The sequence below is a fragment of the Triticum dicoccoides genome, chromosome 2B, assembly GCF_002162155.2.
Source record: "Triticum dicoccoides isolate Atlit2015 ecotype Zavitan chromosome 2B, WEW_v2.0, whole genome shotgun sequence".
Lineage (NCBI taxonomy): Eukaryota > Viridiplantae > Streptophyta > Magnoliopsida > Poales > Poaceae > Triticum > Triticum dicoccoides.
The window spans coordinates 126996765-127011163 of NC_041383.1; the positions used below are offsets into that span (position 1 = coordinate 126996765).

The window sequence follows — 14399 nt, forward strand, 5'->3', positions numbered from 1 at the left end:
ACACATAAGAAAAATGCTTCTGTAATGTATGATGCAACTTCCACCAAATCGAGATGCTTCTACACCATTGAACAGAGTTTCGGTTACCATTTTTGTTCCGAAGCATCAAATGGTGAGCCATGAAGCTTTATTAAACATGTAAGGAAGCATGTGTCATTTTGTGTTTTTCATATCAAAGCATCAATGAAAGGGCAATGAAGCAACTAAATGCCACATGGAAGGATCGCCACATGGAATTTGTTAACAGCTTATGGTAATATTATTAGTGGCATCTGCATATTTTCAATACGTATTTGAGAACCTATTTGATGCTTCCTGATTTCTATCGCATGAAAAATGCTTCCTTTGAAACAACCGGGGAGCGATTTGTTACCAGAGATAATGCTTCCATTGAAACAACCGAGGAGCGATTTGTTACTAGAAATAAAACATGATTTATAGGATTTATTATATCCTACTAGAAATCAGGGATCAGTTTCCTAAAATGTTGGATGCGTCAACATTTGTAACTGTGCCCCTGATTAAGGAACATACTAATGCACAAGCCACGTTTACAAGCCCATCACACGTATTGACATGAAATCCATCGTACAAGGAATCAGATTCCTAGCGCTTCCTCTTAAACAAACTTAAATTACCCCAAAGGCCGGCCAGATTAACGTACACAGAAAAATCAACACCCTATGATCTGTCATCCAATTTTTCCTCCACGGTCGGCCATCCTATTCAAGGCCCCTGATGCAATGTTCTGCCAGCAATCCATGCGCACGTCCTACCTAGCGATTGAACGGGATCAAAATCTCCCTAGCCAAACACCGGTTGCCGCTGCACTTACATACTCCGCCCACGACGCCGTCCCACCAGCGGCGGTGACGCTAGCGATCGTACCGAGACGTCGTGGGAGATGGAGCTCCAGGCCATCAAGGACTCCTACACTGGCGTGTCCAAGCCGCCTCCACGACGGAGCCAAACCGCCGTGCCTATTCAGACTCAAGAACATGGTGCGCCTCGCCGGTATGGATCATCTCGCCTCCCACTTGCCAAGGTATATCAGCCCTCTTCTTTTCCCTTTCCCAAGAACACATCGATGCACTTTTAACCTCTATAATCCATCTACCTGATGTACTTGTGTGTCGCTCGCCGGGAAACAAACTACTTGGTGAATCCCTGATGCAAACAATTTTATTCAGTGCTAACTAGGAGCTATTGTCTGCATGTGCGTAAGGTAATACAAGTAGTTGTACGGGGTTCATAAAGGAATCGAGCTTCTCATCTTTGACGATTAACGGATGAGGCACAGGGTACACATGACGGATCTACGAACTACAGCTGACAACACATGGACGGCCAAAGGCTGTTGCATCCGCCGACCAACCACTACCCTTAATCAAGCACAAGGTACCTAGAACAACTCCCAAACACTCAATTCTTTGTAAGATTTTCAGTAGAAGCCTGTTGCAAAGTCAGGAATTTAGTTTATTTAATTATTAGTCAATGTTTGCCACAAAAAAATTCAGATTTTTTTATTTTTTTATCATTTTCTAAATTTAACTATTCATGCTGAGATCATATGAGGTCAAACTAAGATGGGGGCTTTTGAACACTTTTTTCATGAATGCAAATGACATGCACATATAGGTGATGTTGTTCTGAACATTTTGATATCTTATTTGTATTTGTTGGAGTTAGTATGAATTCGTTATGAAATTTTCAAAGTTTCGGTCAAACGGTGAAAGGGCAAAAGTATAAGAGGATGGAACAAGCTGGACAGAAACGAGGGTTTTTTGAATTTTGGGGCAAATCAAACAGGTGTGACACAACTAAGGGCTCAAATGTAGTTGTCCTTAAAATATATATATTAGACAAAATTAATGTTGAATACTAGAATATATATGCCCCTTTAGCAATGCACGGGCAACACACAACAAAGGTGAGGTGGGCGTCACCCGTTTCTAAAAGAAAGGGCTCCAGCTAGCGAGAAATATCCCGCTGCAGCCGGAAACCGTGCGGGAAAGATAGGGTCCGACAGAAAAAGGAGAAGGGTGTGTCATGGGATAGGTTTTTGTGTTCGGCCTGCGTATTGGAGATATATAGCATGGCCCATAGTCCGGACAATCACATTTCTCCCCACATATGATCTGGATTGGGGGATCTCCGACTGTCTAGATGGTTGAATTTCGAGGAGCCTCAAACACGCCATAATGTATGAGGGAGAAATAAGCTTCGACCTTAGAGGTGACCTTAAACATTTGTTTGATTCATTTATGTATGCATTATAGCCCGTAGCAACGCACGGGCGTTCTACTAGTTGACTCTAGTGCAAGTGGGAGACTGTTGGAAATATGCCCTAGAGGCAATAATAAAAGCATTATTATTATATTTCCTTGTTCATGATAATTGTCTTTTATTCATGCTATAATTGTATTATCCGGAAATCGTAATACATGTGTGAATACATAGACCACAATACGTCCCTGGTGAGCCTCTAGTTGACTAGCTCGTTGGTCAACAGATAGTCATGGTTTCCTGACTATGGACATTGGATGTCATTGACAATGGGATCACATCATTAGGAGAATAATGTGATGGACAAGACCCAATCCTAAGCATAGCACAAGATCGTGTAGTTCGTTTTTGCTAGAGTTTTTTCAATGTCAAGTATCTCTTCCTTAGACCATGAGATCGTGTAACTCCCGGATACCGTAGGAGTGCTTTGGGTGTATCAAACGTCACAACGTAACTGGGTGACTATAAAGGTACACTACAGGTATCTCCGAAAGTGTCTGTTGGGTTGACACGGATCGAGACTGGGATTTGTCACTCCATATGACGGAGAGGTATCTCTGGGCCCACTCGGTAATGCATCATCATAATGAGCTCAAAGTGACCAAGTGCTTGGTCACGGGATCATGCATTACGGTACGAGTAAAGTGACTTGCCGGTAACAAGACTGAACGAGGTATTGGGATACCGACGATCGAGTCTCGGGCATGTAACGTACCGATTGACAAAGGGAATAGTATATATACGGGGTTGCTTGAATCCTCGACATCGTGGTTCATCCGATGACACCATCGAGGAGCATGTGGGAGCCAACATGGGTATCCAGATCCCGCTGTTGGTTATTGACCTGAGAGCCGTCTCGGTCATGTCTGCATGTCTCCCGAACCCGTAGGGTCTACACACTTAAGGTTCGGTGACGCTAGGGTTATTAGGAAGACTTGTATGTGAATACCGAATGTTGTTTGGAGTCCTGGATGAGATCCCGGACGTCACGAGGAGTTCCGTAAGGGTCCGGAGGTAAAGATTTATATATGGGAAGTTCTCAAACGGACACCGAAAAGTTTCGGGGGCATATCAGTATTGTACCGGGGCCACCGAAAGGGTCCGGGGGTCCACCGGGAGGGGCCACCCCTCCCGGGGGGCCACATGGGCTGCGTGGGGCAGGAGCCAGCCCCTGGAGGGCTGGGCGCCCCCCCTTGGGCCCATGCACCTAGGGTTGGGGGGGAACCCTAGAGGGGGCGCCCCCTTTGCTTGGGGGGCAAGTCCCCCCTCCCTGGCCGCCGCCCCCCTCTAGATCCCATCTAGAGGGGCCGGCCCCCCTTGCCCCTTCCCCTATAAATAGAGGGGTGAGGGGAGGGCTGCACACACAAGCCAAGGCGCAACCCCTCCCCTCCCCAATACCTCTCCTTCTCCGTCACGAGCTTGGCGAAGCCCTGTTGGAGTGCTGCTTCTCCACCAACACCACGCCGTCGTGCTGCCGGTGGAGCTGTCTTCCTCAACCTCTCCTTCCTCCTTGCTGGATCAAGACGGAGGAGACGTCGCCCGTACCGTACATGTGTTGAACGAGGAGGTGTTGTCCGTTCAGCACTTGGTCATCGGTGATCCGAATCACGTCGAGTACGACTCCATCATCACTGCTCCCTCGAACGCTTCCGTACGCAATCTACAAGTGGTATGTAAATGCAAACTCACTCCCTTGACTCGTTGCTTAGATGAACTCATAGATGGATCTTGGTGAAACCGTAGGAAAAATTTTAATTTTCTGCAACGTTCCCCAACAGAGTGTTCAGCAAATAAACATAGTAATTTGAATCAATTCTATACTTTATATACTGAATACAAGAGATATATTTAATATGCAGAGAAGAAAACAAACATACCCATCACGAAAAAGGAACTAAGACATACAGTGATGTGTTACCATGATTAGTACCTATTGGTAAAATATGATTCCTCATTCTTTTCTATAATGTGAAGGGACATTGGGACACGGAGTTTCTGCACACGAGCACATATGAGCTCTTTATCGGCACGGATGGGGTGCAGTTAATTCATGGGTGGAATACGGGATGCGAGTTAATGATGTAAATTGAGGAATACGGGCATGGGGATTTGTGAGCTGTCCCCGAGGAAAGAACGGAGAACCAGCCGCCGTCAGCCTGCGGGAGGCGAGCCGTGGCTCAGGAAGTTCGTCGATGTTCTGATCCATGGAACAGGAAAAACACTTTCCTCGTTGGTAGTAGTAACTACGAGGTGGAGGAGTGGGAGTGCTCTGCTTCCTGTAGGCACTCCATCGTACCATTAGCGAGGTCGGGTCTCCTGGGATCTCAGCCACCGTGGGAATGGGCCGTCGCCGATGAGCAGGAGATAGAATTCCTGATGCAGCCAATTAAAAGGTAACGTACAGATCCTATTTCCCGCAGTACAGATTTGTGATGAATTCCTTCCCTGCGATTGACTTTCCGTTTCCGCATCTGTCGGAGCAGATTCACGGTGCTTGAGGAGGTCAATGATAGCGATGTCCCGATGGCGCCGCTGCATTAGCCCGTCGCCGGCGTCGGCGAGCTGCAGCACGCGGCGGCCCCAGAGCTGAGCAGGGACGGACAAATCTGTGCGACCCAAGTAGTGGTGGCGGCAGACTGGCAGAAAGGGAAATTTCACCCCAAAAGGCTTGATTAATGAACCTAGAAAATCCCTCGAATTGGATCCCACTAAGCGTCCGAGCTCTCCACCGGCAAGATGAACCCACAGTTTACTGGATGGGCTCGTAGGTATGAACTTACTTCCGGCTGTGATTTTGGATGTTGGTATTCAGGTCACTGTTCCCGTATATAGGCATAGTGGATAAAATTCATCCATGGCCAGGGGTAGAGCAGTCCCATTGAGGATAGATTTTTACTGGCCAAATTTTGGTATTCCATAATACAATGGGTACTCAATGGATGTATAAAATTCAGTTTAGAAAAAAAGGGTTTCACACGATCTTCAGGAGTTGCTTACAACATTATAAAATTCACTGGCAAAATCATACGCATTTCGCCAGTCTTTCACGCGAGTTTCTTACAAAATTGTAATCCGTTCTTCAGGAGTGCGACATCTTAGAATTGAGGATTGACTGCAGCATGTATTTGTGCTTTGTCGTTATCACACGATAACCAGAAATACCTTGTTGGCAGTTTGGCCAGTGTGGCCTGATAAAAATAATGTGCCTGCTGCAATAATGAACTTGCCTTTCATCGATGTGGCGACGCGCGTGCCGATCACATACACAGAGCCTTGTTACCTGAGATGTGCCTTTTAGATTTATTGGTTTATGAACCCAGCTATCTTATATGCTACTCCTTTTGTACCTAAATATATGATGTTTTGGTAGACTAAACTGGCCTACCAAAACGTCATATATTTAGGTACGGAGGGAGTAGATTGATATATATGTTTATTTCCTGGTACAGAGATAGAAAATACGGCTACTCTAGTGGGAAGTGCATACATACATGAATTTTTAATATAGCAAGCAGACATTGATGGTGATCTAAAAGGAAAATTTAGCAATTTACTATGTTGTAACTTCATCATATAAACTAGTGGTAAATAGCTTAGGTAAGTTTTATGTTAGGAGTGCGCCAGGTGAACACTCGAATGTTACAGAACTGAGCTCAGATGGGGTTGATGTATCATAAGTCAATAAGTGCCTGAATTGGGTATCTACCATTGGAGTTGCTTATGGAGTTTGATATGGTCTTTCATATAACTAGTAGAGAAAATATGCGATTGTTCTAAGGAGGTCGTCGTTTGATGTCAGGTACCAAATTCGAAAGAAGCAGTACAAGTGTACAGCTAGAGAAGTTCCCGAAACAATTGTAGCTATTGAAACAGTGACCCAAGGTGCTGTAGCTCAAGCTAACTAGCATGCAAGGCCGACAAATGTGGCGTCATGGCAACAGATGTGTCAACAAAAAGAATTGAAAATGATGGAAGAGAGTCCAGTTCTTGAGGACTGTGCAACACATTCCAGCATCAGACAGCTCCGATGACATGAAGATGAGAGCGTCGATGAGGCACAAATACCAGTGTCTGCATTCCAGAATGATACATCATCTGCTGGTAATGGGGGGATTTTTGCAATAGATATGTGGAAGTAGATCTACGGGTTAATTGCTCTAACAAGGAATATGACTGATGATGACGCAATGCTTGATAGGTAATCGAAGCACAGATTGTCGGAGGGGGACAGGTCTAGTGTCCGAACTGATGTCGAGGAACCTAAGGTTGCAAGTTGGTATGGTGAGGACAATTGTGTAAGGTGATATGGGGGATAAATTCTGATGGAAAGCCGATTTTGAAGCATGAAGAGCCAAATGCAGGAGAGGTGACGATTTTCTATGACAAATCCTGTCATGTACCAACATGGATCTTAGCAAGTGAGTGTAACTAAGGGATTAGCGTTATTAAATTCGAAATGAATCATGGTAGCTTCAGTACTCACTGAGGTTGCCATTTGCAGGATATGGTTCAAGCACATGGTTCCAACATTCGCTTTGCTGACGGGAGAGGACTACATCAAGGAGTTTGGACAATTACATTAGTCTTGGTTAACAACTTAAACCGGTGAGCGCTAAGATTAGTCTTCATGTTTGCATTCATACTGCTTGTGATTTTGACCCTATGGTGGTGGAATGTGCAGATCCGACATCACTATCTTAGGAGGTCAATTGCATATGAGGTGATCTCGATGAGAGGTAACATGGGTGAGTTGCCATGAGAGGTAACATGGGTGAGTTGCCCAACTTCATGATCGAGAAAGTCTTCTTCTGATGTGGGAGTGCTGATTTGGTACCATGTGGTTGCTTTTGGGTGGGACTTTTTTTTTGTGCGAGTGAATTAATGTGCTTCTATTACTCAGTGATAAGTTTTTGGTTGGAACCTGAAGCTGTGCCTACGGTTCGCGGGTACTTGTTACTTGTTAGCTTTCATCCCAGTTTCTGATGTGGTTGTGCTTGTAATCCCATTGTGTGGTAGCCTACCATTATGTATGTGTTAAATCTGAACCACTATTTTGAGCCAGCTGTGACATGTTAGCATCCATCCCGCTTGAGTAGTGTGGAAGTGCTTGTGGTCACACTGTGCCGAGACTTCATGAACTAGTGTCTGTGAGACTATGATCTGAACAAGCGATGCTGCAATTACTATTTGCTTGTGTTAGTACGTACCTACTTTTTAGCTATGAATAAAAAGAATTTGCATTAGTACTTGCGACGACAACTTGTGATGCATAGTGCGACCTGAAAAAGTTGTTCGCCATGTCCGGCAGCGGTCATGATCTATTTATTTTTTAACAGGCGGTCGGCGGTGATCTTGCAGAAGGAGGTCAAAGACAGAGGGCTTGGTTTCCTTGGTGGCAGATCAAAGTATTAATTGCAGCAACGTGGCAGTGGGTAGACGGCTCAGGAAGGTATAGGATGTCGGTCTAGCACGTCATATTTTATCTGGGCCGGAAAGTACTTGACGGGCGCAGGTGTAATTAATGCGACACAGAGGTGGGCCATCGCTCAAAGAAATAATCATGTAGGACTCCCTATACGAGCTAAAGTACAAGCGGGAGTGTCAATCTGGAAGAAAGCAGACGGATGTGATAAAGTGTGCAGGTGTGCTCGGGCTCATAAGAGCACTTTCGGGGACATTGCCGTTATACTGGTACCCAGACTCAAAATAATTAATTACACAACGATTTGAACAATAATCATTTAAAAAGATACACTACTTCAAGAATATAAAAAATAACAAACAATAATCTGAAATAATATATAATGCTCTTTTGAAGCTTCGTACTTCCATATCTCATTGATTTCACCTACTACATTTGATGAAGAAATGAGCTAGTACTAATTTCTTGATCTGAACTCTTCTCCAAGTCAACTGTGCCTTTCTAACCAGGTATTGGTACTTATGTAAGAAGTGTGCTCATTGTACATGTGTATTCTGTTGGGAGCAACATAAATTTCTTTTGCAAACATCAGAAAAAAGTTGTTAAGGAAAAAAAATTATGGCTATATCAAGGAAATTTTCATATATACTCGAGGATAGAGAAAATAGTAAAAGGTTGTGACAGCTATACCTCTCCAGCATTAGTCAACAACTCCAAAGTTCTAGCACTTTAAAGACTCTGAAGAATATGACGGCCACCTAAAATCTTCGCATCATTGCATTCTCTATATCCACCATAGATACTGTCTTTACTGGAAATCAGGCCTTTACCTTTGTAGCCATACTTTGCATCATTTGCAATCTCACTGTATGCATAGGTATTGTCATCGTTGTCAATATCACCACCATAGTTATAATTATCCTTGTAACGGTCATGCCTGTAAATTCCTTCAGCAAAACCATGTCTATATCCAAACCTTATAAAATCATCATATCCAACATTATCACTCAAGGAAGACTCATCATGAATCTTCGAGCTCTCTGTCCAATCATTATCGTCGCTATCATCCCCGTCGTCATCAGTAGTTCCATCAACAGTAATCTTCATCACTGATGTATTCATTGTCATCACCCAAGAAAGAGTCATCAAGTATGATAGTAGCTGTGACAAGTGACCCCAAATTCTTGAACGATGGGACTCGGACGTAAGGTGTGATGAGGTGCAGAAGTAGGAGATTCGGAGCAGCAATGGAGAAGGCGCAACTGATCTCGCATTCGAGCATGATTAAAGTCTTCAAAGAGGCGGACACGATCCTAGGGCCCGCCACCAAGCAATCCTTCAGACCTAGTACTTCCAAAGACGTGCAGCTAGAAGAAAGCTGCCGGAGGATCCTGTAGTCGAGCATGGCATACGACAACTTCAAGACCTTGAGGTGGCAAGAGATGAACGACACGCGGTCCAACGACGCGATCTCCGAGCAACACCCGGTGAGATGGATAACCCGCGCGTTGCGCTTGATGGCGGCCCTCATCCACACGCTGGCGTCGTCATCGGTGAAGCCAGCTTCTTCGTCGCTCGACCGCAGGCGGAGCATGACCACGGGGGCTGACGCTTCACGTAGGAGGAAGAGCCGGTGCACGAAGTCGCGGAACTTCTCAGGCGGGTCGCCGTAGCGGCCAGTGGAGGGGTGCACGCGGAGATTGACGCAGGGCACGGACGCCCAGAGGTGGCGCCACCGCCGCGCGAGCACGCAGGTGTGGACCACCTCCCACGCCTTCAAGAATGACATGATGTGGTGCAGGAGCTCGTCTGGGAGGGCGCTGAGGTGGTCGCGCTTGGCGGCAGCCCGGCCTGCACCGCGGCGGTGGCCCGGGCGCTGGGTGGTGCTCCGGTGCATTTCGTCGAGCGGAAGATCTGCATGCAGGTTTAGCGACACCACGGGGCTCAGCCTTGTCAGTCAGGATTTTGAATGATGGAACGGAACATAACATACCAAGAGAGTCGGCTTGAGATGGCCAAAAGTGAATTCCGCCAAGAGACACTCACGTACACAAGAGCTAGCAGAAGCACTTGATCGGTTCCTGTACAAGCATGCACTAGTATATGAGCCTGACTTGTAGTACAAAGTTGAAGGCGTTTTTAAACCTTCATCAAAGGATATGGAGTGCATTGCCGTTTGTTAAGGAAACTGACACAAACAAACTGCGGAGTGGAATGTCACAAATTCTCCAAATCCACTACCCAAAATAGTAATAAAATGATTGTACATAGGGGCGGCGTTGCCGGAAAGGAAAGCAGGGGAGAGGTGGCCACCTTGCAGCTTGGGCGCGGACGGCGTGAGCTCATCCACGTCGTAGATGTGCCAGAGGCGGGCACGGTGAACGTCACGCGGTGCCTCGAAGGCACCTACGCTGGCGGGGCCCGGCCCCGCCGTGGAGCTCACCGTCGCGACGACGGCCAGTTGTTGCACGGAGATGTGGGGCGCGATGTCCGATGGCGGCCTTGAGTCGGAGCAGCTGGGGAAGGGAAGGGATGTGCTTGGCACCGGATCTGTAGCGCCACCGCGAAGCAACAAGGGAGATGGTCAGATGGGACTATCATGGGAGCAAATCCTGAAATAAGAACCGTGGGCGCCCCTGCGCTTTCTTAGAGCTTAGGCACTCTCGGCCGTCGGATCGATTTCTTGATGCATTTTTGACCATTCGATCTCGCTCCCGGAAGACCTCGGCCGTCGGATCAAACCAAAAACACTGCCGCAATGAGTACTGTGCCCTCCAGCGTGCCACCGCCTGTTATTTCTATGCCCCGCCGAGGGCATTTTTGTCATTTCATGTCTTAGGTCAACACTTGCCCTTTTCCGTTTCGCTGCCTCCTTCCCTATCAGTGCTAGGACTATCACGGGAGCAAATTCGTTAGAAATGAGGGTCCTTTTTGCACAGAAGCGTGCATTTCTGCGTACACATCCGTCCCATTGAGTCCGTGCCATCCATCAATCCAGTGGTCCAGCTTCCAGTTTTCTATTTTTGCGACTAAGAGACATAATTCTATAGCAGTCCCCGACCAATATGGCGACTTTTGACTGAGAATGTCATTTTAGCATACTAGTCATCCGATCTTCGGCCTGCATTGAAGGGTGCTCCATATTCAACCCTTCAAATAATGTGGGTCATTGGTTTGGAGCATGCGTCATCCACCAACTGCTCGAGCGGGAGGAAAGTTTTGGTTCGGTCTCTTCCTCCCGCATGCAGCCCGATCAATGCTGGTGTCGCCCGTGCAGTTGCCGCTTCCGCCCTGACAATGTTGCAACCACGTATCCACCTGGAAGAGTGCCAACTAATGCTCTTCGTCACGTTCCCCTCCGGCACGTGGCAAATTAGCCCCAATTTCCAGCCGGAACACGCCCATTTCGCGGGTATATGAACCCATTACCTTCGCCATCAGCACCACATTTAACCTCTCTCCCCCATTCCCATCGCCAACACACTCACCTCACCGCCCCCCTTCACCGGCCGCCACCCTGCCCTCTCCACCCCTGCCGCCACACTCAATCTCATCGACCATGTCGATGTAGTCACGTCCTCCCTAGCAAGACCAAAGAGGTCCACACCGAGAGAGGGTTCTGTGGGAGGATGTGGGACTACTTCAAGTGGATCGAGGATGACGCGCACCGAAAGGCTAAATCAGTCGTCGTCCGTGCCCGCCTACCCACCGCCCTTGAGTATTTTGACTGAATGTCGATGGCAGCCTAGGCAGAAATGGGCGCCACGTTCACGCCGCTTTTCAAATGCACGGTTATGACCACTCTGCTAGAGTTGCTCTTATATCTCGCCAGCACAACCCATAAAACCACCCTGGCTCTGCACCATATTTTCTGGTTTGGTCAAGCCAGACCCACTCTATGGGACCACAAGCGGTGGGACAAAGAGAATAAAGGGCGGCAAAGAGGAGCCGTCGGGCGACAACCAAAACAAGATTTGCCATGGGGCAAGGTTTTGCCAATTAGGCAGACGGGGCGCAAGTCCGATTAGGTGGGTAGAGGATAGTCCCATCTGGTTTACGCTTCCTAGACTCCTAGTTGGAATACTGGCCATCACACACATCATCTTGACAAGGGGGCCCAACTGGTTAAAATCAGAGCAAAGTGTTAAATTGGGTTAAACACGACACGGCACAACAATTTTGGGGTACGATGTGGCCGAAAATTTAAATGGGGCAAATACTATCACAAATACACAAACAATGGGTAAAATGTGAAATTCACCATGTTATTAACAGTGTCCTTTTTCAACAACAAAAATGCAGTGTATTTTTTCAGGTGTTAATATTTGTTATTCTGAGAGAAAATACCTCGCCGCTCATAGTTGTAGGCACACATGATTGCAGAGCATCAAGTTTACTTCAATATTCAACCTGTTGTATATGAAGTGTATTTCCTTTTCACTGCATGTGAAACGCATTTCAAATTTTCAATTTTTCATTGATTTCAATATACAACTGTATTAAACTTCCGAAGATAAAAAACCCTATAGTCATACTGTCGGAGTGAAATAACGAAGCGTATCTCAGCTGCACCACAATTCAGGCATGGGGCATCCATAATTTATTTTTCTGTTCTTGTAAGAAAGCAAATTTTACTACAGACCACACAGATGAATTAGTTTGTAGTATAGGAAGAACATCCCAACGATTTGTAGCCCATGCTCCTAAAAAGGACGTCAAAAGATCGGGTGAAGCTTTGAAAGCATCATCAGTACTGCATGGAGATCAAGGGTTCTTACTGCACCTTGCTAACTACATAATGGATGGTCGATCGTCGGCAGGATTTAATATCTAGAAGACCCCTCGCAAACTTCTGGATGTTACATCCAGTCATCCCCACATTCATCCAGTTCTTGCTTGGCGAGGTCTCTCATAAACTTCTGGCCACGGAGATCTGGTAGAAATATCAAAAAGTAGATGACTGTAGATTAGGACCATGTATGAAAGAACATCTTTTAATTTAACAGAATATCGATGATACACTAAGCAGATTATATGCCCATTTATACGTATTTAGCTTTTCATGAACAAGGCAATGTGCTCTCTACATCTCAGTAAATAGCATATACACATATAAAGCAGTAAGGAAATACTGATATTGCAAGTAAATACAAAATGGTTATGAAGAAAAAGGTATGACTCACAAGCATTCCCACTCCGACGCACATAAATATTCTCTAGCGGTATACCATTTGCCCTGAACATATGTGCCAAGGTGTGGACTCTCCCATCGTCCTTTGAACATTTGATCTTGACCATTTTAAGTTCTTTGCAAGTAAATGATCTTCCATGTAGTTTGATACCTGTTTCCAATGCCTTCCTTGTGCTGAAGTTCTTTAGCACATTAACCAAATTGTCATTAAGTGTGCGATCAGATACTAAAAAACTAAGAGCAATGAAGTCAAGGATCAAGTAGCATACACCAAATATGTAATCGCACATACCAATTTAAGTTGGAGAAAAAGCCTCTTTATATTAGGTGAATGTTGTAGCAAGAAAATTAATGCATCGAAATCAGCGGCCATACACCATTCACCAAGGGACAAGGTCTTAGGTTGCTAAAAGTTGGACACCTTCTCAATTCCCTACTCAGAACCACCTTCATATTGCAGACAAAAGAGTATTCAGGAAAGAACGGTAGTAAGTCAAATCAACTACTCACAGTAAAAAACTGCATCAGGATGGTTTATTCAACAGAAAAAACATACCCATCTCAAAAAAGAAGGGAAAACAACATCTATCATGCATATACTGATGTATTGCTAGAAGAGTAGCACGTATTGGTTTTATATGATTCATCTTTCTTTTCTAGTAACTGAAGGAACATCGGCCTTAGACACTCTTATAAAAACCGAATATAATTGATCATTTTTTACCATATATATATATATATATATATATATATATATATATATATATATATATATATATATATATATATAGACACGCTAAACTAAGCCTGAGCGCATTGTAAGTAAACGTACGCTCTGACCACTGTGAAGCGCACCACTAACCGACCCTTCCTCTAACTAGTCTAAGCCAACCATCCTGGTCGATGCGGTAAACTGATCGTAACATGGTAATTCCATTACTACATCCATGTGGTAAATCGATCGTAAGAAAGGGCAAAAATGTAGTAATGTCATTACTATCTACCCTAACAGTAAATCGTTGGTAACAGAGAAAAAATCTAGTAACGCCATTACTACATACCTCCTTAAATCGATAGTAACAAAGGTAAAAATATGTAGTAATGTCATTACTACCTACCTCATGGTAGCTAATACCAACCAACTTGTACTGAGTCTGCACGGAATAGTAACAACATTACTTGCATTGACTGTCCACATATGGTTGCTAGTAACGATATATATATATGTTCGCTAAACTGAGCCTGAGCGTATGATAAGTTTAACGTACTCTCCGGCCACCCACTGGTGCGAGCGCGCTGTCTAACCCAACCTCCATCCTCCGCTCATGAGTCTCCCCTGGCAAGAGCCACTTATTGGATCATAATTAATCGTGGTAATGTCATAACGAATAAAATAACTGGGCAGCTTGTAGTGTGCTCCAAGCCCATCGTAAATTAGATAATGATACGTAGTAACCGGTTACTACATGGTAACACAGTTACCATCACTACACGGTTTCA

The 14399-nt window shown here is 45.3% G+C and overlaps 1 long non-coding RNA gene and 1 pseudogene across 3 annotated transcripts; one reads left to right on the plus strand and one right to left on the minus strand.

Annotated features, from left to right (window-relative positions):
- LOC119360642 overlaps positions 1-11113 on the minus strand; it is a 21975-nt pseudogene extending 10862 nt beyond the window's left edge.
- LOC119367355 lies at positions 4427-7863 on the plus strand. 3 transcript variants are annotated; one of them, XR_005176269.1, is made up of 6 exons: positions 4427-4679; positions 4770-5054; positions 6086-6704; positions 6788-6891; positions 6968-7057; positions 7623-7863. It is a non-coding gene; the product is annotated as an uncharacterized LOC119367355 (long non-coding RNA). The 3 variants fall into 3 exon arrangements; XR_005176268.1 differs by lacking the exon at positions 7623-7863 and having other exon boundaries at positions 6086-6387; positions 6485-6704; positions 6968-7609; XR_005176267.1 differs by lacking the exon at positions 7623-7863 and having other exon boundaries at positions 6968-7609.
- Positions 11114-14399: the final 3286 nt, after the last annotated feature.